At 51.9% G+C, this 22513-nt stretch overlaps 1 long non-coding RNA gene across 1 annotated transcript in view; it reads right to left on the bottom strand.

Annotated features, from left to right (window-relative positions):
- Window positions 1-450: 450 nt before the first annotated feature.
- Window positions 451-22513, bottom strand: part of LOC122100698 — a 23440-nt gene continuing 1377 nt past the window's right edge. The window contains exons 2-3 of the long non-coding RNA XR_006146233.1: window positions 1056-1103; window positions 451-546 (exon numbers count right to left, since the gene is read on the bottom strand). This is a non-coding gene — a long non-coding RNA (uncharacterized LOC122100698). The remainder of the gene's footprint in view (window positions 547-1055; window positions 1104-22513) is intronic.

Here is a 22513-nt window from a genome sequence, read left to right as displayed (position 1 = left end):
CAGCTCGGGCAGGCAGAGCAGCGCGGCGGCCAGCCAGGCGGCGGCGCAGGCGGCGCGGCCGCGGCGCAGGCGGCCGCGGGGCCCGGCGCGCGCATGCGCGGCGCGCGCCACGGCCAGGTAGCGCTGCGCGCTGACGCCGGCCAGCAGCAGCGTGCAGCCGTACAGGTTGAGCGCGTAGGCGGCGCGCGCCAGGCGGCAGAGCGCGGCGGGCAGCGGCCAGCGCCCCGCCGCCGCCGCCGCCGCCCACAGCGGCAGCGTGGCCAGCAGCAGCAGGTCGGCGGCCGCCAGGTTGGCCAGCAGCACGTCGGTGGCGGGGCGCGCGGCGGGGCGGGCGCGCGCGCGGGCCCGCAGCGCCAGCAGCGCCAGCGCGTGGCCCGCGGCGCCCAGCGCGAAGGCCAGCGCGTACAGCGGCGGCAGCACGCGCCCCGCCGCGCGCCGCGCCCAGCTCTGGTCGCAGAAGACGTCCGCCAGGTCCAGGCCCGCGTAGTCGTCCGCCGACAGCGTGGGGTCGTAGCCGTCGTCACCGGGCAGAGGGGGGGTCGGGCTCTGCGGGGGGCGGGCGTCAGGCCAGGCCCCCCCCCCCCCGCCCCAACCCCAGCCAGCCCCGGGATCCCGCCTCCTGTCCGCCCGTCTGTCCCCGCCAGGCCCGGGCCGGGTGGGAGCGGCCCAAACCCAACTCTCTAAGCAGACAGCCCTTTTCTTTTTGGGGGTGTAGGGGGACCCTAGGCCGGCAGGTGACGCGGCGGCCTCTGCGGTGGGAGGCCAGCCGCGCGGGAAGCAGGTGCTGGGTTCCGGCCCCAGCCCCGACACATCTACGCAAGGTGAACGCGTCTCTCTGGGGCTCTTTTGCCGGGGGTTCAGAAGAGACAGGAAGAACCAAGACCGTCCCAGCCAAAGCTCCTACGGCGCTTGGGATCCTCCTCATTTCCCCGCAGGCCGACGCACCCCCTTCCCCCGCGGGGAGCCCCTCCTCGGGCCGGGCGGGCAGGGAGGCCTGCGGAGGGAGGGAGCGCGCGGGTTTTTCTGAGGTGACTGCAGGCACCGCTTGTACTCACTGTGAATTCCGTGGGTGACGTCATGGCGGGTCAGGTGCAAGCCTGCTTCTAGAAAGAGACCAAAAAAAAAAAAATGGACTTGTAAATTATATGCCATCAACCAAACACCGAATACACAGAGACTGAACATCAAACCTGTTCCTGCAACTCCAAGCTGGAGTGAAACTTCTGCCAAGCATGGTGGTACATCCCTATAATCCCTGCCCTTGGGAGTCCGAGGCAGGAGGATCCTGGCTTCGAGACCAGCCTGGACTGCACCCACCAACGCCAAATGGATATTGCAGATTTCAGATCATCGTGGTTATTAATATTGAAATGAGAGGGGCTTCTCATTTTTAATTTATCGTAACTTCTTTGCTTCTGGCAGTCACAGGACTCTAGTGTCTGTTCTTTTTTACTTGGACAATCAGCATTCTCCCACCCACACATAGGGAACTATACGGGGTCTTTTAGCTTTTTTCCAGCCTGTATATCATTTTTTTTTCTGCTCCTGGGGTTTGAACTCCAGGACTGGGCACTGTCTCTGAGCTTATTTTACTCAAGGCGAGCGCTCTACACCTGAGCCACAGCGCCACTTCTAGCTTTCTTTTGGGTGGTTCACTGGAGATAAGAGTCTCACGGACTTTTCTTCTCAGGCTGGCTTTGAACCACAAACCTCAGATCTCAGCCTCCCGAGCAGCTAGGATGACAGGCGTGAGTCACCAGGGTCTGGCTACATATAATTTCTGTATCATTAGTTTACTTTTGTTTGGGGGGGGGGGCAACACCAGGGCTTAAACCTTGCACTGGCATGCAAACTTTTCTGCCCAGGCTGGCCTCAAACTGCAATCCTCCATCCTCTCAGCCTCTTGAGTAAGGAGGATTACAGGCATGATCTACCGCCAGTGCCTGGGAGTTCACTCAGTCAAGCCCTGAATTGCTGAATGGTTTGTCCATCCTCCCGTCCGTCCGTCCTCCCTCCCCTCCTTTCCTTCCTCTTATTCTGTCAACTAACAGATTCACTAAGGTTAACAGGTCGGTGGTTACTTGGAGACTTGTTGCCCTGATGATGACTTCTCTGTGTACAGGCACCCCAGGTTCCATCAAATAACCCCAGAAGCTGAGCGCTGGTGGCTAAGAGCTGAGGATCAAAGCCAGCCGAGGCAGGAATGACTCTTAAGTAGCAGAAGGGCTGGAAACAGCGCTGAGGCTCAAGTGGCAGAATGCCAGACTTGAGTAGAAAAGCTTAAGGACAGTGCCCAGGCTCTGAGTTCAAACCAACACACACACACACACACACAAACTGGAAACAACCTAAATATTCAGCCACTGGTCTACATTATGACTCATGCATCCCATAAACCACAGGTAGCCAATAAAAAGAGGAAGAGAGACCTCTGGCTGACAGGAAAGAGGTCACCAAAATCACTAGGTTAGAACACAAGGTGGAGAAGAGTATGCTGTGTGACCTTTTCAAGAAGTTCATTGAAGTCTTTACCTGACAATTGTAACCTCTCTGTACATCACCTTTATAGGAACCAGTCCTGGGGCTTGAACTGAACTCAGGGCCTGGGCACTGTCCCTGAGCTGCTTTTGCTCAAGGCTGGCGCTCTCCCACTTGAACCACAGCACCACTTCTGTCTTTTTCTGAGCATGTGTACCGAGGATTCGAACCCAGGGCTTCATCATGCATGCAAGGCAAGCATGTGATATCCGCAGGCCTCACGCCCTCCGCCAGCCGCTGGGAAGGACGCCCGCCCTGCAGTGAGAAGCTGCTGAATTCAGAGGCTCCGCTGAGAGCCTGCCTCCTCCTTCCAGGACAGCGGCCAGAGAGCAAAAACAAACCATCTTTCTCGGGCTGCTGCTGGTGACGCTAGCTGGCTCATTTGGAGGCTGAAATCTGAGCATCGTGCTTCAAGACCAGCTTGGGCAGGAAAGTCCATGAAACACTTTCTCTTGCTGAAGCACCAGAAAGCCCGAAGCAGAGCTGTGACTCGGTGGGGTGACAGCCGGGAGAGGAAGAAAGCTCAGGGACAGCACCCGGGTCCTGAGTTCAAGACCCGATGCTGGCACAGACGGTCTTTCCCCTTACATCTGCCGCGTAAAGACACCACAGATCGCCTTGGTAGTTTAAATCTACATTTCATCTACATTATATTTTTAATTTTTTTATTTTTTGGGCCGGGTCTGGAGCTTGAACTCTGGGCCTGGGCGCTGTCCCTGAGCTGCTTTTGCTCAAGGCGAGTGCTCTACCACTTGAGCCACAGCGCCACTTCTGCCTTTAACTGTGTCTGTGGTGCTGAGGACTGGAACCCAGGGCTTCATGCATGCTTGGCGAGCACTCTACCACTGAGCCACCTTCCCAGCCCTATTTAAAAATTTTTTTTTAAAGAATACTTTTCATCTGTTTTATTCTCCCTGTAACAAAAATCTCAGAGCCTGCCTTCTTTTCTTCCTGTCCCCGAGAAGGGGGAGGGGGAGGGAACACCCACATAAGGCAGAAGACACTGAGAGTGAGGAACCTCTCAACTGTCTCCCAACGGTCCCCTGGGAGCCAGCGGGGTTTGACTCAGCCCCAACCCACATCAGTGGTGGCAATGGTGGTGGCCGCCGGGCCGCAGGAGGAAGCAAGGGGAGCTGGCCACGGCTCCAGCGCTAGCAAGCGTCCAGGAGAGCCTCACTCAACAGGCCACATTTTGCTGACCCTTGAAGGCTAAAGAGCGTGGGGATGTGCAAAGGGCCTGGGGCTGTTGCTCCAGGGTAAGAAAATCTTACCTGCAAAGGTATGAGACCCAGAAGTGTGGGGCGGGGGGTGCTGGGAAGAAAGCGACTGATTTGTTTGGAGGGAACATAGCTGTTTAGGAAAGCTAGCGGGAGCTGGGCATCAGTGGCTCCCGCCTGTCCTCTTAGCTACTAAGGAGACTGAGATCTGAGGATTCTGGTTCAAAGCCAGCTGGGGCAGGAAAGTCCCTGAGACTCTTATCTCCAGTAAACCGCCAGAAAATCGAAGTGGCGCTGTGGCTCAAGTGGTAGAGCGCTCGCCTTGAGCTGAAGAGCTGAGGGACAGCGCCCAAGCTGTGAGATCAAGCCCCATGACCGCCCCCCCCCCCCCCGCAAAAAAAGAAAAACCTCCCAAAAAACCCCACAAGGATTTGCTGTGTACAGGTCCAAAGCTTTTGGCAGCTCTGTGACCCTGGCTAGCTTGGGGGCGGGAGGGGGGGTCTTGCCCTGACCCTTGTCTTACTGGTTATAGGAAGGCTGGGTTCACCCCTTGCAGTTGGTGTCACTCTGTTTGTCTGGGACACCATCTTATTTGGGGGTGAGGGGGAGCTGGCGGAGGGGCTGTCCAGTGTCCAGCACTCCCCCCCCAGGCCTCGCTTTCCTGGACATCTCCAGGCGTCCGAGGGGGGGGCTCAGGAGGAGGGCATGGGCAAAGGCTTCCTACTGGGCAGAAGGCGATTGGAAGAAATTCTGGAATTGCACGCGCTCAACAGCCAGCTCGTGTGGGGTTGGCTTGACAAAGGCAGCAGGGGACAGGCAGGCTCCCAGGAGGGAGGCTGGGGGGTGCGCGTGTGCACACGCACACACACGCAATCTCCATCATAAACACCTGTGTTGTCGCATGGCCGCTGTGCTCTGTGACACGCGGGCGGCAGGTACACACAGCCCCCGCGTCCCCGCAGAGGAGAGGGGTCCGGCTGGCGTGTGACTGCCAGGCCTGGTTCCTAATCACCCCGTCCCAGGGCCCTGCCCCCCAGCCCCCCTCACCCCTCAGCTCCAACCTGCTCATTTTCCTCCTCTCGGCTCCTAAGGATCCTGCCCACGAGGGCCGCCTCTCCATGTTGGCACCCATGCCCCCTCTGCTCATCTCTTTCCAGAACCTTCTGCCCCTTCCCTTGAATACAGAAATCACGGGCCCGCCTGGAGCCTAGCCAGGAGGAGACTCATTACCCACCTCACCAGATGCCTTGGCTAGGCGACACCCCGTCACCTTGGCTGCCTTGGAACTTTCTAGAAGAAGTACGCAGCCCCTGGGGGCGGGAGTGGGAGGCCCGGGGTGCAGGGGACGCGGGACTCACCAGGAGGACGCGCAGGGGCTCCTGGGCGGCTTCTGTGGGTGTGGAGCACACAGCGAGCTGGCGAAAACCCCAGAAAGGAAGCCAAGCCCCCCGGCCTGGCTGTCACAGGAGGGAGGGGGGCAGGGGGAAGTGGGGGAGTCGCCTGCTGGAGCGCTTGGCCATCAGCAGAGCGAACCCTCGGGCGGGCCCTGGGGGCTGGGGAGAGGGCACCTCGCAGCCTGAGGCTGGGGGGCAGCCTGTCTTTCTTGGAAGAGGGGAAATCGGGGTCCCAGAGACAGGGGTGCGCATCTACAAGATGTCCTCGGTTACTGCCTGAACAGGCCCGTGGGAGAGGACACCCCCACCCGCCACCGCCAACCTAACACCCGTGGGCTGCGGGCGCCACACGCGCTTCATGCCAGCTACTCAGGAGGCTGAGATGGGAGGATCGCGGCTCAAAGCCAGCCAGAAAGTGCGCCGAGACCCTCAGCTCCGATTACTCGTACTGAGGATGCTGTGGGGAGTCGGTGCAAAGGGCCAGGGGTACCTTAAACTTGGGCGTCAAGGCAGGAGGGCTTTATGCATCACACATGAACACTGACAGTGCTATTCTTTTTTGTCCTGTGCGGGTCCTGGGGTGGAACTCAGAGCCGGGGCTCTGTCCCTCAGATTGTCAGGTTTTTTTGGGTTTTTTGTGTGTTCTACCAACTGAGCCACAGGTTTGCTCTGGTGTTTAATTAGAGCTCAGAGTCTCCCAGACCTTCTTACCCGGGCTGGCCGGTCTCAGATCCTCAGATCGCAGCCGCCTGAGTAGCTAGGGCGACGGGTAGGAGCCGCCGGTGCCCAGCCACAGTGGCATTCTTAGTCACAAGGAGAGGTTGGTGGCATCTTGCAAAAAGCTAGCCACGTCAATACTCTGCCTGCCAAAGCCCGGAGATGAAGTCTTCTCACCCTTGCTTATCCTAGGCCTTGCCAAAAGACAAAAACAAAAACAAAACCTTTTGTATGTCAGTCGTGGGGCTTGAACTCAGGGCCTAGGCGCTGTCCCTGAGTTTTTGTTTTTGCTCAAGGCGAGCACTCTACCACTTGAGCCACAGCACCACTTCTGGCTTTTTGCTGGGTCACTGGAAGTCTCTTAGATTCATCTGTGCAGGCTGGCTTTGAACTGAGATTCTCAGGTATCAGTCTCTTGAGTGGCTAAAATTACAGGCCTGAGTCACCGGCCCCTGGCTGGTGAGAAGCCTTATTTATTATTTGTTGGTCGTGGGGCTTGAAATCTGGGCCTGGGTGCTGCCCCTCAGCTCTTCAGCTCAAGGCAAGTGTTCTACCACTTGAGCCATGAGCCACAGCGCCACTTCCAGCTTTTTCTGTGTATGCAGTGCTGAGGAATCGAACCCAGGGCCTCATGCATGCGAGGCAAGCACTCTGCCACTGAGCCACCTTCCCAGCCCCAAGAAACCTTTTTAAATATTCCTTCTGGGTGTGTAGAAAGGAGTCAGAGCTAAGTTGAAGGGAACAGAAGCCAGCACACAACTGTGCTGGATGGATTTCTAAATGAGAGAGGACCAACCAGTAGTCCACAGCAAAAAGGCAGAGAGCCAGACACCAATAGCCCACGCCTGTCATCCCAGCTACTCAGGAGGCTGAGATCTGAGGATCACAGTTCAAAGCCAGCCCAGGCAGGAAAGTCCATGAGACTCTTATCTCCAATGAACCACCAGAAAACCAGAAGTGGTGCGGTGGCTCAAGTGGTAGAGCACTCGCCTTGAGCTGAAGAGCTGAGGGACAGAGCCCAGGCCCAGAGTTCAAGCCCCACAACAGACAAAAAAAAGTCATTGGCAAGGACTCTTGGGCCAGGGTCAGGTGAACTATGACCATGGTTGTACATACTCTAGCAACACATTAGGAGTCTACTAGACAACTCCTGGATAAACTAGTGAGGAAGAAAAAGAAGAACCCTCTAGAAGTCTACACAAGTCTGGAGCGCTGAGAGTAATCAGTGGAGCAGAACTGTTTCGCAGCTACTCTATCTGTGTATGCTCGCAGGTGTACACGTAGCTCTGCGTGTGACTGAGGAACTCGTCTTTGACAATTCGTATTTAGGCCAGGCCTTGTGGCTCACACCTGTAGTCCTGGCCATGTAGAAACCGGAAGACAGGAGGATCACAGTCGCAGGCTAGGACTGGGGAATAAAATTTGAGCTGGCGATGAGGCTCAGGGGGTAGAGCACCGGCCTGGCAAGCGAGGACTGCCAAAGCACTCCAACTGGTTTACACTGACAACCCGACAGGCAGGCCGGCTAGCCGCTGTGCTGGTGGATGGACCGCTTGCTCAGCCCAGCCTTGAGGTACATTATTACTATTTGACTTCCCCCGCCCCCCCCCCCCCCAAAAAAAGTTGAAAGTTCAGTGGTTTTAGGTTGTTTTTCAAAAGTCAGAAAGGTCCACATCATCAAAACCACCCATGGCAAAATGTCCTCAGTTTCTAAATGGCCACATCAAAGTAACCACAGCAAACAGTTGCGACTCTAATGAAGGCTGAAGTGGAGGTTCTTGGTGGGGGTGGGGTGGGGGGTCACCTCCTCCATCACACACCTGCTCAAACCCACAGTGCTCGCTCTCCCTCCCCCCTTCCCTCCCCCTCCTCTCTTTCCCTGTCCGGAATAGGCCTGAACTCCGGGCCTGGGTGTTGTCCCTTTACTTTTTTTTGTTCATTTTATCTCCACCACAGCAAAAAGCTGGAAGTGGAGGCGCGGCTCAAGTGGTAGAGTGGCAGCCTTGAGCAAAGAGAAGCTCAGGGGGAATTTTAAGGCCTTTGAGTTCAAGCCCCAGTTTCAGCATGCACACACACACGTTATCCATGCACACACACAGGTGCATGCCTGTGCACACACACATTTAGATCCTTTTGTCACTCATAGTTCTCTGTCACAACTTAAGTTTCACCCTGCCCCTGCCCGGCCCTTGGCCTGAATTAAGGGATCTTCCTCAAAAACATCAAGACCCACGTCAGCCTCCAAACCAACTTCCAAAGCTCTCCAGGCAGACGTGGCTCCTCATTCCCCATGAACAAACTTGGCTACAAAAGCCTCTCGGTAGGCGGGCACCCGTGGCTCACGCCTGTAATCCCAGCTCCTCTCGAGGCTGAGGTGTGAGGACTGCAGGAACAGCACCTGGGAAACAGAGGCCTAGGGCGGTAGGGTGCCTGGGGTGCCTGGGGCCGAGTAGGCCAGGGCCTGGGATGGGCGCCGTAACCTGTGTGTGGGTGCACAGCTGCTCTGTGGCCGGGTTGGTGGGTTGAGAATCTCACCTGAGCTCACTGCATAGCAGCTCCCAAGTGGCAGTGTCGGCCCACCAGTCACTTTCACGAAGGATCAAAACAGAACCGGGTCCCAGGCTGCCTTCGAAAGGGGCAGGAGCCTCTCCCTCGCCAACCTCTGGGTTTCTGTGTAGCTTTCGTGTAGAGCCGGGACTGCATCCCAAGATCCCTGGCCATTTTTTTTTTTTTTTTTTTAATGATATATTCCTGGGCACCAGTGGCTCATGCCTGGACTCCTACTCAGGAGGCTGAGATCTGAGGATCTCAGTTCGAAGCCATCCCGGGCAGGAAAGGCTGTGAGACTCTAATCAATAAATCACTCCAGGGGCTGGGAAGGTGGCTCAGTGGTAGAGCGCTTGCCTTGCATGCATGAGGCCCTGGGTTTGATTCCTCAGCACCACATAAGCAAAAAGCAAAAAGCCAGAAGTGGCGCTGTGGCTCAAGTGGTAGAGCGCTTGCCTTGAGCGGAAGAGCTGAGGGACAGCGCCCAGGCCCAGAGTTCAGGCCCCATGACTGGACCCAAAAATAAATAAATAAATCACTCCAAAGGCATGGTTCAAGTGGTAGAGCACCAACCTTGAGCAACAAACTTCAGAGACAGAGCGTAGACTTGAAGTTCAAGCCCCAGCACCTGCCTAACTACCCAACTAACTAAATACTCTATGTTCAAATGATTAACTAGATGAATGCTACGTTCAGATGATTTAAAGAGGCCGTGTCCCCCGTGTCCATCTTTGAGGTCCTGCTCCCACAGTTGCTCCAGGCTGCGCTCCGCGCGCACCAGCTCCATCTCTAGAGCCCAGATTGGATCTCTGTTGCCTTCTTCGCCGCCCCCCGCCCCCCGCATCCTGAAAGTCCTCCCCACCCCCGTTGCAACCTTCTGAAGCCCCCAGCCTTCAGCTGCGCCCCGGAAAGATGCCTGCAGAGATAAAGGCAGCTGCGGTTGAGGACCCGCCGCTCCCTCCTGTCACCCGGGGCAGCATCTGGGCTCTGCCTGGCCCCGGGTGTGGGGTTCCTCAGAGGGGCAGCCGGCACGAAATAAGCCGAATCCCACACTGTGCCAGGGAAGAGCCTGCCGACAAGGCGAGGGGCCGGCCCTGGCACTGTGAACTCAGGAGCCGCGCGCGCCTGCGCTCTGCCACTGAAGTTGTCTTCTGTGCGCACACACGGCGGGTGCACACCCCACTTCTGTCTTTCATCTCTGCCGCGGCTGTGTTTGTGGGGGGCTTCGCTCCCCTCCAGCTGCTAAAGGTGTGTGGGTGTTCAAAGTCACGATATGGAAAGAAAACGATGCACAGGTGCGTGCGTGCACACACACACACACACACACACGCGCGCGCGCGCACACACACACACACACACACACACACACACACACACACAGCACCGCTTTTGTTTTCCCTTGCATTTCGATGCAAGCAGAGGCTTTCCGTGACCTTCTGATGTATAATGAAAAAACACAATTCTAGGGCTGGATGTTACTGCCTGCTTCTCGCAAATCATTCTTTGAAAAAAAGCCCCAAACTGCTCTATTCCTAAATGCCTAAAATATGAAGCACAAAGTACGAAGAGGCAGATCCCTGGAGGCAGCCTCCAACGAGACAGCGATAAAGGAATACTCTAGATAAAGCAATACTCTAGACACAGCCTGGTCAAGACAGTGAGCGAGGGCCCCTGGGATGCACCCCGAAAGCCCTGGCTACCCAGGAGGCTGAGATCTGAGGATCGCGGTTCAAAACCAGCCCCAGGGCAGGAACAGACTGAGACTCATCTCCAGTGAACCACCAGAAAACCGGAAGTGGCGCTGTGGCTCAAGTGGTAGAGCGCTCGCCTTGAGCTGAAGAGCTGAGGGACAGCACCCAGGCCCAGAGTTCAAGCCCCACGACCGACCAAAAAAGAAAAAAGAGCTGGCTCAGCTGGAAGCTCATGCTTATAATCCAAACTACTCAGGAGGCTGAGATCTATGGATCATGGTTTGAAGCCAGCCGAGGCAGACAAATCCAAGACACTACCCTCCAATTAACTAGCAACAAAACAAAACAAAAATAAAAAACAAACCCAGAAGTGGAGGTGTGGCTCCCTTTTCCACTCTAGCCTTGAGTGGAAAAGCCAAATTAAAGTGCAAGGCCCTGAGTTCAAACCCCAGTAACTGGCATAACAGAAAATAAACTGATCCTACCTGCCAGCAAACATGAGAAGGTGTTTCTGAATGAACAGAGCGGCTGGCAGATGACATAGATCAGGTCGTGGCATTTCTGATAGAAACACCAGATCTGTCAGCGTGTTGAAGAACACAGAACACAAGACCTGCTTGTGATTGTAGACAAAAAGACTTTTGAAAGACTGCAGACTCAAATGGCCACAGACATGACCTCTGGGAAGACATCAGGGGCGGGGAGGGGTGGGAAGGCACCAAGGGGGAGTTTAGGAGTTTAACTTCGTCTCGCACCATCAACTTTGGACTATGTGAGTGTACACAACACTAAACTGCACAGATGTGTGTGTGTTCTATACTTGTATCCACATGCTGTAACAGGAACCATTTTAGGATTCTAACCAGCGTTTCTATCTGCAGAATCTAACATCACAAGCAACACCGCAAGAAGCGGCTGTGTCTCTTGAATGTCTAGTAGAGTTGGGACAAATAAATGCACGCTTGCTTCTCTTTACAAATGTGTGATGAAATCGTCATTTGTCAAACTCCTTTCTCATCTGATGGCAAAGGTAGGCTGTGTGTGTTCACACACTCGCAGACATGCTCGTCGTAACTCATCCTGGGGACAGCGATTTCCACCTTGGCCACACGCTGGGACTTCAGGATGTCTAAACCACATCCAAAGCAGCCCTGTCCGCTGAGCTGACATCTTGGGTTCCAGACTTCCGTGCCATCTGTCTGCCACCCCATCATCTCGGAACTGCCACCCCGAGGTGTGGGGGGGTCCTCAGAACAACTTTCTAATGTACACACCTCAGCTAGTCATGTAAACTTTCTAGAACTCTTTGGTCAACATCACATTAAGATCTGCTGCCTGAGCTGGGCGCCGGTGGTTCATGCCTGTCATCCTAGCTACTCAGGAGGCTGAGATCTGAAGATCGCAGTTCAAAGCCAGCCCAGGCAAGAAAGTCCAGAAGACTCTCCTCTCTCCAATGAACCACCAGAAAACCGGAAATGGCGCTGTGGCTCAAGTGGTAGAGAGCTCACCTTGAGCTGAAGAGCTGAGGGACAGTGCCCAGGCCCAGAGTTAAAGCCCCAGGACACACACACACACACACACACACACACACACACACACACACAGATCTGTTGCCAGAGGGCCCCTCTGTCTCTTCTTGTGACCACCTCTCTACTCAGGCCATCATGTGGTGATCTGCTGGATGACTTGGGGGAAGGATGTCAGTACTGGGGCTTGAACTCGGGACCTTCCTCTCTTACTTGGCTTTTTCCCTCAAGGTTGGTGCTCTACCTCTGGAGCCACAGCTCCAACTCCAGCCTCTTGCTGGTCAGCCAGGGATAAGAGTCTCTCAGATGTGTTGCTGGGCTGATTTCCATCCTGGATCTGCGCATCTCCCTTGCCCCGGACAGCGAGGATTCGAGATGTGAGCCACCGGCACTTGGCTTGACAGCTGGGTTGTTTCTTCTCACCATTAAGTAGGCAGAAGTTCGGGTGAGTCCTGGGTTTCAGGAAACCTCAAAAGTGCCTTCAAGATGTCAGCAGGCTTAAGTGAAGCCGCATGTGGGAATATTCTGAGTCGACGTGTGTAGTTACACACTCGTGTTCCTCTTGGTTGACCTCACCCACTGTGTGTGTGTGTGCGTGCGTGCGCGCGTGCATGTACATGTGTCCCGTCAATCATTTCTGCAGAGTGCTGACAATCAGGAAAGTGGAGCTGTGGCATAAGTAGTAGAGCGCTAGCCTTGAGCAGAAGAAAAGCTCAGGGACAGCATGCAGGCCCTGAGTTCAAGACCCAGCACCCACATAAATGCAACCCCAAAGAAGTGCGGCTCATGGGACAGTGGGAGGCAGAGGCCTCTGGGGCGGGGGTGGGGGGGGTGGGGGGGTGGAGGGGGTGGGGGGGGAGGGGAGGGGGGGGCGGTGCTGTTTGGCATTGGCGCAGATCTCCGATGAGCACCGCGGGCTGCACCAGTGTCTGAGAGACAGAGAGACGCGCACGTGCTCTGGCCCAGGCGCGGCTTGTGTGTGTCCCGTGTGGGTCAGAGCTGAAGCATGTTGGGGGGAGGGGGAGGAGGCCACTGCCGGGGTGGGGCTGGTGCCATGTAGTCATTCTGAAAAGGGCAAGAGGGCTTCACCTCTTCACCTCTCTGCGTTGGAGGTGAGGGAGATGATGAGCTTCTTATCGTCGTGTCAGAACGCTCACCACATCTACCAAATGCGGTGAGGGGACGGCCGGGTCCCCAGAGCCGGCCCGGCGGGACACCTGGCTTCCCTTCTGGTGCTTCTTAATAAACAGCGGGGCTGGGACCACATCAAACACGGCCGTGTTTCTCAGCTACTACTCGACGGCGGAGCCCTTGGGGGGCTTACATAAAATCGGGGCTCCGTGCTGGCGTGGTCTGAGCCTACGAGGCCACCGACGGTGGCTCACGCCTATAATCTGAGCTACTCAGGAGGCTGAGATCTGAGGACCGAGGCTGGAAGCCAGCCAGGGCAGAAATGTCTGTGCGGGACAGTAAGAGAGCTTCAGCACCCCCCAAATCGGTTGATTTCTGTTCTCTGACACTGACAATGTGATGGTAACATGCAGCCGATGTGGAGGAGAAAACTTTGGTAGTGGCTTGCTACTTTCAGCGAACCACGTGGCTTTTTTCTTTTGAGACACTGGGTTTTTGCATAAAATCAGTTTGTCCTAAGCGCTGTACCTCCTCCACAGCTTTCAGCTTCTATGAGTAGATTTCTTTTTTTTAGGTGAAGGGTGAGTAAACTCTTGCAGTGGGTTAAACTGAAGCCTGAGAAAGTTGTAGAAATCAATATAGGTTTTAGCCCCCGCCGTGTTGAGCGCTGGTGGCTCCCGCCTGTCATCCTAGCTACTCAGGAGGCTGAGATCTGAGGATCGAGGCAGGAGGCTGAGATCTGAGGATCAAGGTTCCACGCCAGCCCGGGCAGAAAAGTCCACCAGCCTTTCATTTCCAGCTAACCAGCAAAAACATAAATAAATAAAAAAAGCTGCAAGTGGAGGTGGAAGCTCAAGGGATAGAGTTCTAGCTTCGAGTGGGAAAAACAATCAAACCAATGCGAGTTCAAAACCCTGAGTTCAAGCCCCAGAACCAGCACAGAGAGACAAAGAGAGAGAAAAAGCAGGAGTGTGGGGAGAAGGGGTTAGTATGGAGGGGGTGAAGTTGATGGGCTATGTTGTATGCATACTGCATGCTGATGTGGAAATACCAGAATGGAAATACCCCTTCTGCAACCAGCATATGCTATATATGTGTACATACACACACGTGTGTGTGTTTAGATGTGGATATGTATGTGTGTGAATAACTAGCCTTGATCTCTTCCCTACATACACTGAAGTCAAAGGACTGTACCTCCGGCAGGCTCTTTAGGAACAGGCCGGGGTAGATGGCAGGCTTGCTGGGCTCACAAAGTACAAATGTGCACCAAACAAAACAGCTCCACTGGGTTTCCCAACCTCTTCTTGCATCTTAACCATGGCTCTCGATCTTACTCACCACGCGACCTGATCTTTGAACTTTAAAAATAAATCCTTTCTTGAACTTTTGCCCTCTGAAGTTTTGATGTCTGATGGGTTTTTTTTTTCCCCCCTTCTTTTCATTTTGCTTCTGTGCATTCTTTCGAAATAACTGTAAGAGCCACAAGGAGTCTGTATGGGTTATTAGCCAGGCTTGGGAAATCAACCACTTCCCAGGCGCTGTCTGATTTCCTGGAAGCCGCCTCAGCACCTTGCTAACAAAGCCAGAGTATCGGGACCTATACAGAATGGAGACACCCCCCACATTTTGTCTCTGAAAACAACCGATCCCTCCAAAAAAAAAAAAAAAATCACAAAGCAGGCCAGTGGCGTGAGCCACTGCGATCCTAGCTACTGAGGAGGCTGAGATCTGAGGATCGCAGTTCAAAGCCAGCCTGGGCAGCAAAGTCTCTTGAGACACTGATCTCCAACTAACTATCAAAAAAGGCAGCAGTGGAGCTGTGGCTCACAAACATTTCTGCTCCAGGCTGGCTTCACACCACGATCCTCAGATCTCAGCCTCCTAGCAGCGAAGGTGACAGGTGTGAGCCTCTGATGCCCGACATAGCCTTATTTATTATTATTTTTTGGCCAGTCCTGGGACTTGAATTCAGGGCCTGGGCACCGTCCCTGGGCTTCTTTGCTCAAGGCTAACACCCTACCACTAAGCCACATTCCCAGCCTTATCCCTACTTCCTAAGAAAACGTGGAGGCCAGAGGATTCACAGTTATTGGATTAATCACAAGATGGGTAAATCAGCCACCTCAGAAAAACCACAATTTACCACTGTAAGTAAACAATCACCGATTTCTGTGGTAAACACATACAAACACACACACACACACACACACACACAATGAGCAACCTCAAGGTTCAAGTTAACAATTCTTAGAATTATTACTTTTAATAACGGTACCACAGGAAAACACTGCTGGCGTGTGCATGGGTGTGCACGCACACGCGTGTGCACGCACACGCATGCACAGGCATGCAGACCAATGCTGGGATTTGAATTCAGAGTCTGGGCGTTGTCCCTTAGCTTCTTCACACAAAGGTGGCACTATAACGTGAACTCTGCTTCACTTCCAGCCTTTTGCTGGTTCATTGGAGATAAGAGTCTCATGAGCTTTTCTGCCTGGGCTGGCTTCAAACCACTCAGCCTCCTGAGTGGTTAGGATTACAGGTGTGAGCCACTGGCACCAGGCTAACATTGCTTTACTATAAAGACAGATTCAAGTGAGACACGATGGATCTGAGAAGAGGGAGAAGGAGAAGGAGAACTGGATCACAGCTCACCCTGGGCAAAAATCCTTCCTAAGAACCAGGCCAAGAAGAGGAGGCGGTTCACAGTCTTTCTAAAGGTTGAAAGGGACAGCTTGGATTCTGCGTGCAGCCCTGTGATACTTACACCACTGATAATTTTGCCCTCCGTATCTGGGGAAAGCATGAATGATGAACCAAGGCTGATAATTACTAGTCTCAAAGGGAGCCATATGAAAATTTGTATGTACCTTTTCTCCAAAAATTCCCACAGTACAGCCAACAACAACAACAAAAAAGGAGTCTGATACTCATCAATATTCCTGCATCACGCTATTCATGGTTCTTGGGGGGAAGGAGAAATGCCATGAATCTGGATGGGATGAACTTCATTCAAATCAGACAAAGCAAATACAGGTCAGGACAGGGGTTAGGGAACTAAGTCAAGTTCCTGTCTGCTCCATCCACTTCTTCTCCAGAATAGAGAAGACATAAAGGAAAAAAAAAAAAAACTGTTGGCTCACACTTATCATCTTAGCTACTCAAGAGGGTGGGATCTGAGGATCAAGATTTCAAAGCCAGCCTGGGCAGGAGAGCCTGAGAGACTCATTTCCAATGAACCAGCAAAAACATGAAGCAGAGGTGTGGTTCAAATGATGCCATGCCAGCCGTGAGTGAAAAAAGCTAGGGGAGAGTGAAAGACCGTGAGTTCAAGCTCACTCCTGAAGAACGGGGAGAGGAGGGAGGAGGGAGGGAAAGAGTAGAGAAAGGAGAGAAAAAAGAGGAGAGGAGGAGGGGGAAAGAGGAGGAGGGAGAGGAGGGAAAAAGGGAGATAAGGAGAGGAGAGGTGTGGGGAGGGGAGGGGAGGGGAGGGGAAGGAAGAGGTCAAGTCCTGGGTCTTAGGAAGAAGCAACCTCCGCTGCAATGATCCCATAAAACACTGGCAGAGATAACCAAGGATGTAGTGTCATCGTTCCTGTTCAATTAAATTAGAAATGTCTTGGCTACTCAATAAACCCAAATGTCAGACTTATGTAGGCATGGATTACTACTCTATTACCTCTTCACATATTTTACTGTAAGGCGCTCTACAAACCTCTGCATTTGTCTGTGTGTGCACTTATCCAAATGGAATTTTATTTATTTTTGATTTTCTTTTTATTTTTGTCGGTCGTGGGGCTTGAACTCTGGGCTTGGGTGCTGTCCCTCAGCTCTTCAGCTCAAGGCGAGCACTCTACCACTTGAGCCACAGCGCCACTTCCAGTTTTCTGATGGTTTACTGGAGATAAGAGTCTCACGGACTTTCCTGGGCTGGCTTTGAACCATGATCCTCAGATCTCAGCCTTCTGAGTAGCTAGGATGACAAGCATTGAGCCACTGGCGTCTGCATGGGATCTTTTTTTGGCCAGTGCTCTCACTTTTTCTTCCCCCACTGTTTATGGGTGGATGGATTTATAGGCAGGTGCAGGTGGCTCCTTCCTCATTCTCTTAGGCAGCTGCAGAAACACCACCCTGGTAGCGCACCATAATTTATGTTCCCCGAGAGAGAGGCCCAGTTAAGTTGACCACATCCAGAAATCTGCAGCAAACATCTGCACACGCATCTCGGCACTCTTGTTTTTCTTAAATTCTTAGAAGTGCAGGTAAATTGAGGGGTCAAAGGGTGTGGGCATTTTCAGTTTTGCTAGCAAGTTCCAGATTGCCCCAATAGAAAAAAGGCAGACTAGTTCTTCCTCCTACCAGAGTTATTTTTAGGTTATTTTCCTGTGTCCTAGCCAGGAGCAGGTGTTAACAATCTTTAAATACCACATGTATGAAGGAATTTGCTTTAAGCCAAAGTTCAAGGATACAAAGAGAGCTAAATCTTCTAGAAAAGTAGGAGGAGGTCGGGCACTAGCTACTTAGGAGACTAAGATCTGACGATCACAGTCTGCAGCCAGCTCAGACAATCTGACAAGTCTCCTCTCCAATTAACCAGCAAAAAGCTACAAGTAAAGGGGGTAGCTCAATAGGCACAGCACCACCTTTGAGGGGAAAAAAAAAGGCAAGTGAGAAGGGACGTTCAAGGCAGAGGATCAGCACAAGAAAGAAAAAAGTAAAGCAATAGGGGCAGTCATGTCGGGTGAAGGGAGAGGAGATGAAGGGTAGAAGAGCAGAAAACTTGAAGACAGTCACTCGGGTGAAATAGCCATTCTAAAGGATAAAAAGACAGTAGCTAAGCAGCTATAAAGCCCAGAGGACATTACACACACACACACACACACACACACACACACACACACACACACACACACACACACACACACACACACACACACACACACACACACACACACACACACACACACACACACACACACACACACACACACACACAGTTTCCACGAAGCCAACACAGCCCAGTGAATTTTCCAGTTTGGGAGCAAGAATAAAAACATGGCTGATGAAAAGAATATTTAGTTAAAGTCGGCGCTGGTGGCTCACGCCTGTCATCCTAGCTACTCAGGAGGCTGAGATCTGAGGATCACGGTTCAAACCCAGCCCTGGCAGGAAAGTCCGTGAAGACTCTTATCTCCAATAAGCTACTAGGAAACCAGAAGTGGCGCTGTGGCTCAAGTGATAGAGCGCTCATCTTGAGCTGAAGCACTGAGGGACAGTGCCCAGGCCCAGAGTTCAAGCCCCACGACCGACAGAAAAAAAATAAAGAATATTTAGTTAAGGCGGCAAACAACTGAGCTGAGAGCGTGACTAGGGCAATCGGGGAAGAAATAGAACCTTTTGAGCATGTGGGTGTGATGGAATGAAGCTCCTGACAGGAGACCAAGGAAAAGGCTGAGGGGCCAGAAGAAAACAGAGCTCGGGGTCCCAGCTAAGTTACAAGCCGATCTGAGGCAAGGTGGCAGGTGTGTGTGTGTGTGTGTGTGTGTGTGTGTGTGTGTGTGTGTGTGTGTGTGTGTGTGTGTGTGTGTGTGTGTGTGTGTGTATTGAAAAGGCAGCTTTAGATTTCAGGACATCTAGTCATACAATGCCACACACACACAGGGATAGGGAAGTGGGGGTCATTTATATGGGGCAGTTTGGGGATCCAACCCGGATCAAGGGATTTGGGAATTAGGGTGTTGGAGAATGGCCAGAAGGGTGGAATGGTCCATGTGCAGCTTCCAGGCAAAGGTTTACTGCTCCCAACCCTCCCCCCTCTCTCCCTCCCCTCTCCCCCCCCCCCCCCCCCCCCCGTCCGCCATGGCTGCGCTGCTGGGAGGTGTGGGGTAGATGCATGTCGGTCCATATGACAAGGACTACACACGCTGGCTGGCCGGTGATGACCTCCACATTCCCAGGCGTGTCTCAGCCCTTTAGTGGCCCATCATGGAACTTCATAAAAGCTAGCTTCAGTGGATACAAGCAGAGATCCTAGTTTAACACACACACACACAGGATGGTAAAAGAAAAACAAATGCATTGGGAAATGATCAATTATACAGGTCTCTAGGCATTCACAGAAATTGAGACCAAAAGGAGGATATTCTTAGGAGAGGATCACAAAGGCTCAACAGCTATGTGCATCTGCTCACAGAACAGTTTATCAAAATGAACTCCAGGAAATGGAAACAAACAGGTTTTTTGGTTTATCTGTTTTCATTTTCGTCTTTTTTTTGTCTTTGGAAGGGTAAGGGGGGAGCACAGAAATAGAGGGACAAAGGGGAAACAAATACAACAGTGATAGTAGATACCATGTGGAAAATGAACTATCCAACTTGTGGGTGGGGACAGAAGGGAAAAACCGGGAGAGGGTGAGGGAAGAGGTGACATTATTCAAAAAGAAGTGTCCTCTTATTCTTACTTATAACAATACACACACACACACACACACACACAAAACAGCAAAACAAAGAAGCCTGCTGTGGGCAGCTCACACCTGTCATGCTAGCTACTCAGGAGGCTGAGATCTGAGGATCACAGTTCAAGGCCAGCCTAGAGCAGGAAAGTCCGTGAGACTCTCATCTCCAATAAACCACTCAGAAAACCGGAAGTGGTGCTGCAGCTCAAAGTGGCAGAATACTAACCTTGAGCAGAAAAGCACAGGGACAGCATCCGGCCCCCGAGTTCAAGCCCCACGACCGACCAAAAAAAACCCAAAACTGAAAATAGCTTCTTGTGAAATGGAGAACTACTCTATAGACACTTTTGATCCTAGCCCCTTCCCTGAAAAAAAAAATCTCAGCTACTTGCAGGGCACTGGTGGCTCACACCTGTAATCCTAGCTACCCAAGGAGGCTAAGCTCCGAGGACCTGTGTTCAAAGGCAGCCTGGATGAATCCATAAGTCTTTTCTCTCCAATTAACAAACAAAAAAGCTGGAAGGGAGCCATGGCTCAAGTAGCAAAGCACCATCTTTGAGTGAAAAAAAGGCAAACAAGAGCATGAGGCCCTGAGTTCAAGCTCTAATACTCTCTCTCTCTCTCTCTCTCTCTCACACACACACACACACACACACAACAAAAAACAAAAAACCCTATATGGGAAAGGAAAAACAGCAGACCAGCAGTAGGTACACTATGGTGACAGGAAAACCACAGTGTGGAATTATATTGAAAGACCAATCTTTTGAGTCCAGCCTCTTGCATGCAATTATACTAAAGACCTAACTTCTCAGCTTGTGCAGTTATAATTTGAGGAAGTAGCCAAGGTGGTGGTGGTGGTTGAACAACAAAAAGATACACAATAGAAAGTTTAATCAGCATATACATACACATACACACACACACACACGACTCTAAACATTTGTCACACTTTTTAAAATCGAGTGTCACACTTTCAAATTCAAAAAGGCATGAGCCTACAGAACTCTTGATGAAGTAGGGTAGCAATGAACTGTTCTTTCTCACAGTTGGAATTATTTGCTCTGGTGAGCAACCCAAGCTAGTCAACAACCTGCAGTACAAGTTCAGCCCTTTCCCACCCAACTTCATTACTTCGAGGCTGCAAAGACATCTTCCTGACTTGCTATTTGGACAGCTTGTGTAACACCATCCACCTCTGCTGGGTAGATTGGCCCACAGTGATCTCCTTATCTCCTCGGTACAGAGTAGATGAAAATAGAAGAACCAGCTGATGCAGTTTAAAAAAAGAATCTCCAAGGGCTGGGAAGGTGGCTCAGTGGTAGAGCGCTTGCCTTGCATGCATGAGGCCCTGGGTTCGATTCCTCAGCACCACATAAACAAAAAGAAAAAAGCCGGAAGTGGCGCTGTGGCTCAAGTGGTAGAGTGCTGGCCTTGAGCTGAAGAGCTGAGGGACAGTGCCCAGGCCCAGAGTTCAGGCCCCACGACTGGACCCCCCCCCCAAAAAAACCCGAAAAACAAATCCCCAAGCCACAAACATCTTCACAAATGAAACACAGGCAGTATACATTCATAACTCCCCCTCCTCCAGCAGTAATAAGCTTAGCAACATTCATAGGATGTTGTTTGTGGGAAAATACACTTTGTTTTCTCAGCAATCCTTTCATTTCATAAAAGCTTCTGTGAAATTCCCAGTGTGAGAGTGTGTGTGTGTGTGTTCAACAAACTCACTCAACAGAACCGTGCTACCGTGGAAATTTTACCTGAGCTTCGAGAGTGAGCGCTGTGGGGGTTGGGGGAGGAATGAGAGGCCCTGTCCTTAAGGATCTTGCAATGAGGCTGAGTCTACCCAGATGACACTTGGAGCCCAAGCAAGCACAGAACGTCTGGCCAAAGGTGAAGTTGGGCGGAGCCGGCTGCTGCTCTGACAACCCAAGTTTTAAGTTTACTTGGGAAAGAACTGAACACCTAGGAAGCTTTCTGCATCATCTTCTATGGTTGAGAATAAAAACGTCTGGCAAGAAACGAGAAGAGAAACAACCGTCCCAGAAACCAGAATCTGTATGAGAACAGTTGCTATGTGCTATCTGGTTTTGCTTTGGGAACTGGCTCTATCACACAGCTTCAAGGCCCCCGCTTGAGCTCTTGAATAGCTCAGGGGCAGCACCCAGGCCCGGAGTTCAAGATCCACAACCGACAATAAAGAAAGAAAAGAAGAACTTAACCCCTCACCCCCACTCCCAAAATTAATACACCACTCACTACATAGACTAAGAAAAAAAAGAGGGAAGAATGGCAAATAAACATATGAGGAAATGATCAACATCCCTGGCCATAAAGAAAATGCAAATCAAAACAACTGTGAGATTCCATCTCACCCCATTAGACTGGCCAACATCAAGAATTCTAACAAATGCAGGTGGGACTCTGGGGAAAAATGAACCCTATTACTAGTGCAACCACTCTGGACAGCAGGCTGGAGGTATCTCAGAAAACTAAACATAGCTCTTCACTACGCCCCGGCGGCCATACTACTCTTGGACATCTACCCAGAACATCACAAGCCAGGATACAGTAAAGACCCTAGCACACCCATGTTCACTGGCTGCACGATGCACTAAAGCCAAGTTATGGAAACAGCCCAGATACCTTACAATAGATGAGTGGATCAAAAAGAAAAAAAAGTGTGGTCCTTATACATAATAGAATTTTACACAATCATTACAATGAGTTAACATGTCATTTGCAAGAAAATAGATGGACCTAGAACAAATAGTGCTAACTAAGCTAAGCCAACCCTCAAAGAGACAAATGGTACGTGTTTCCTCTCATATGCAGAAACACAAACTAAAATGCACCAAGACATGACTCTAGGCAATCACACACAGTAAGATTAAAGAAGGAAGCCGGGCGCTGATGGCTCATATGCCTGTAATCCTAGCTACTCAGTAAGCTGAGATCTGAGGATCATGGTTCAAAGCCAGGCCTTGCAGGACAGGCCATGAGACTCTGATCTTCAATTAACCACCTGTAAACTGGAACTGGAGCTGTAGCTCAAAGTGATAGAGTACTAGCCTTGAGCAAACAAACTCAGGGCCAAAGACTAAAGGAGATATTCTCTGGAAGAAATTGGCAACATTGTCCAAAGAGAAATATACTTATTACCTGACTTAAGAAACTGGCAACCTCTGTACATCACCTTAATAACAATAAAAAATTTTAATTAACTCTTCTGTCCACGGTCAGCTAATGCCAAGTGTCCTCTCCTGTTTTAAATCTGACTCAACAAAAG

The sequence above is a fragment of the Dipodomys spectabilis genome, unplaced genomic scaffold (genome assembly GCF_019054845.1).
Source record: "Dipodomys spectabilis isolate Male_0828 unplaced genomic scaffold, ASM1905484v1 ptg000595l, whole genome shotgun sequence".
Lineage (NCBI taxonomy): Eukaryota > Metazoa > Chordata > Mammalia > Rodentia > Heteromyidae > Dipodomys > Dipodomys spectabilis.
Note: the sequence above shows the minus strand (reverse complement) of the source record. Positions and strands in the feature narration are given on the sequence as shown.